The following is a 3,021-nucleotide window of genomic DNA, read 5'->3' on the forward strand; positions in this document are numbered from 1 at the left end:
TGGGAAGTATCAAGCCAATCGGTCAATTGGTTGACGAGTTATTGATCAGAAACAATTTTCACACTTAAGTGTGATAGTGACCTTGACCTTTGACCTTGTGACCTCAATTTTAATAGGGATTATCTACTGCCCAAGGTCAATGCACATGTGAAGTATCAAGCCAATCTGTCTATTCGTAACGAGTTATTGATCGGAAAACACTTTTTGTGAAAATGACCTTGACTTTTGACCTAGTGACTTCAACTTCAATAAGAGTCATCTACTGGCCAAGGTTAATGCACATGTGAAGTATCAAGCCAATCGTTAAATTCGTTGACGAGTTATTGATCGGAAACGATTTACACACTAAGGGTGATAGTGACCTTGACCTTTGACCAAGTGATCCCAATTTCAATAGGGATCATCTACTGTCCAAGGTCAATAAACATGTGAAGTATCAAACCAATCGATCAATTCTTTGATGCGTTATTCATCGGAAACGATTTTAACACTTAGTGTTTTTAGTGACCTTGCCCTTTGATTTTAATACCCCAACTTCAAAAGGGGTCATCTACTGTCCAAGGCCAATTCACGTTCGAAGTATCAAGCCAATCGGTCAATTCGTTGACAAGTTATTAATTGGAAACGATTTTCACACGTAGTATGGTAGTGACCATGCCCATTGACCTAGTGACCCCAATTTCAATAGGGGTCATCTACTATCCAAGACCAATATACATGTGAAGTATCAGGCCAATTGGTTGACGAGTTATTGATCGGAAACTATTTTCACACTCATTGTGATAGTGACCTTGAACTTTGACCTAGTGACCCCAATTTCAAAAGGGGCCATCTTCTGTCCATGGCCAATGTAAATGTGATGCATCAAGCCAATCGGTCCATTCGGTAACGAATCATTGATCGGACCACACATGGAGAAATGCGTTTATTCAACATAAAAATATTCAGCCGATTAAACATTAAGTGTAATATATAAATGGCCTTTAAGCCTTGGGAATAGACAGTATATCGGGAAATTGTCTCAATAAATATATTTATAAAAATGACCCTTGTCCACGTTTCAAACATGTATGATGTTAGAATATTTTGTCAAAATTGGGTAATTATGTTTTAACAGCTCTTTACAGATAGATCTACGTACAAAAACAAACTCCATTTTGTCAAAAGACCAATAATAGGTTATATATGCGGACCAAAAGCCCGTCACTCGCGAGACCAACATGTTCGCGCCATGTCTTTGATTTGGTGTTAAGGGCGCCATGAGGACACTCTGAAAGCGAAAATAAAAATATCAACCATACGTATTTGTAGAAAATCTTTACGGCATCCTTATAACAACCAGTAGATCAACATTAAATCATTGCGATGCATCACTAGTGCTTAACTTCGTTTCAGGTTTTATTTAGAAGCTACAATGTTTCGGTCACGCCATACTAAGCAAGCACTACATTTTAATAGCATCAAAACTGACGACCAAACAGGACAACAAATAATCAATCTAAGAACATGTTAATCGCATTTTTTCCAGCTTAAAGAAATGTGAGTTTGGTAAAGATATCATCGTATACAGTGATTTTACACAATATGTAGCCTGAAAGGAGCTTTATAAGCGGGAGCAAACAATTTACTGTTTTTGGTAACAAACTAGCGTGTTTGTTCAAAAGCGAACGACAAAGCAAGGCAATATCGAACCTACACAATCGGTATTCCGAGTTTTCGTAATCGAACTTTCGCCATTTTGTGCTTCAAATTCTTTGCCTCCATAATCGACTACTTTAGCAGAATGCTTTATTATAGCGTGGTTTTATAATTGGACCTCCCGAGCAAGAATAAGTTACTGATAAGACTTAAAGACACTTATATAATAGAAGTTCAGCGCGCATAGCCGTGATCGTATAGTGGTTAGTACTTCGCGTTGTGGCCGCGACAACCCAGGTTCGAATCCTGGTCACGGCATAGTCTGTGACAGTCGCTGTCTCGGCACTGCTGAACTTGTTTTTATTGTCATCAGCACTTTCGAGTTTGTAATAACCGGAATCCCACTCAATTTAATGTTTACAAAAAACACGATGCTCATATAAATATGTTTTAAAGGGTTAAACGAAGTTCAAGCATGCTCGGCTATCATAAAAGCTTCTATAACTAATCTTATTAGTTTATGTAGTCCGTGAACAAACATAAATGCCGAACAAGATTGTATTTAGCTCAATGTTGCACTATAACACCAGGATATGTATTCCACAAAATAAATATCGACTTAAAGACGACGCAAAATGAACCGTTTTATAACTCCATTGTTTTATTTATCTTAATGTTTAATGTTGAATCTTAAAAAGCAGCAATCAGCTGTAAAAATGATTGAATCATTCGGAATAAAGATCACTTTCAGAGTTATTACTACGAACAAAACGGTTAAACAACTATAAAAAAATCACGAATGTGTTGGGGAATGTGGATCAAGAGCCCTCGTGAGATCATCTTCTCCGCGCCGCGTCTTGGTTTGCTGCTAAGGATGCCGTGAGGAAATAATGAATGTGCAAATAAAAAAACAATAATTTCCACCTAACGTATCTGAAGAAGATCAATACGGCGTCCTTATCACAACCAACAGGTCAACATTAATTCATTGCCACGCATCACTTGTGCTTTACCTCATTTCGGTTCTTATGTCGCAGTAACAACGTATCCGTCACTCCAACCCGAGCAAGCAGTACACGAGCACCCAAAAGACGATCAAACAAGAAAATCATAATCAATCCAATTATATGTTCACCGTTTTTGGTGTATATAAATTGTATAAAGACAAGGATCAACGGGGTTCTCAGTGGTTTACACACGTGCTGGACGGAATGCAAACACATTGTTAAGAACATGATTTTTGCAAATATATCAAGTTATTGAAATACATTTGCAAAAATGTTTAGTGCACACAATACAGTTTAAATCATTTATTACGTCTGAAATCGGTGCCAAAATTTCAAGAAAAATTAGTTAAAATCTACCGCGCTATCTTAACTTACT

General features: G+C 37.3%; 1 non-coding gene across 1 annotated transcript; it reads left to right on the forward strand.

The window, feature by feature from the left end:
* The first annotated feature begins 1,884 nt into the window (after window positions 1-1,884).
* Window positions 1,885-1,956, forward strand: Trnah-gug (transfer RNA histidin (anticodon GUG)). The gene has a single exon. It is a non-coding gene; the product is annotated as a tRNA-His (tRNA).
* Window positions 1,957-3,021: the final 1,065 nt, after the last annotated feature.

This window comes from Dreissena polymorpha, chromosome 3, assembly GCF_020536995.1.
Source record: "Dreissena polymorpha isolate Duluth1 chromosome 3, UMN_Dpol_1.0, whole genome shotgun sequence".
NCBI lineage: Eukaryota > Metazoa > Mollusca > Bivalvia > Myida > Dreissenidae > Dreissena > Dreissena polymorpha.